This window comes from Gavialis gangeticus, unplaced genomic scaffold (assembly GCF_001723915.1).
Source record: "Gavialis gangeticus isolate Ggan-Ray unplaced genomic scaffold, GavGan_comp1, whole genome shotgun sequence".
In the NCBI taxonomy this organism is placed as follows: domain Eukaryota; kingdom Metazoa; phylum Chordata; order Crocodylia; family Gavialidae; genus Gavialis; species Gavialis gangeticus.
In genome coordinates this window covers 41708569-41708926 of record NW_017729027.1, presented here as the reverse complement: position 1 = coordinate 41708926, position 358 = coordinate 41708569, and the positions used below count along the sequence as shown (strand labels likewise).

At 66.8% G+C, this 358-nt stretch overlaps 1 protein-coding gene across 1 annotated transcript in view; it reads right to left on the bottom strand.

Moving 5' to 3' along the window:
* CSMD1 (CUB and Sushi multiple domains 1) overlaps window positions 1-358 on the bottom strand; it is a 2474714-nt gene that overhangs the window by 962334 nt on the left and 1512022 nt on the right. The window lies entirely within an intron of this gene.

Sequence of the window (358 nt, the reverse complement as noted above, 5' to 3'; positions counted from 1 at the left end):
CACCCGCAGCAACCATTGGGGGGTATGAGGGTGCAAGTGGGGGGTGGGGCCAGGCAGGGCAGCCATTGGGGGGGCTGCAGGAGCCAGCAGACAATGGGGCTAGATAAGGCAGCCATTGGGAAGTCTTGGGGTGCAAACAGGGGATACAGCCAGGTGGAGAAGCCATGGAGGGGGGGGCTGCAGGAGCCAGCAGGGGATGGGGCCAGTAATCCAGGGGCCTGGGAGAGCTAGTGGGGGTGGGGCACATGGGCCCCGCAGGGTGGTGGCAGCCCCTGTGGGGGCCATGTGGCCCCTTTTGGGGGCTGTAGCCACTGTTGGGTGGCTGTGGCCACCGTAGGGGGAGCAGTCTGTTGTGGGG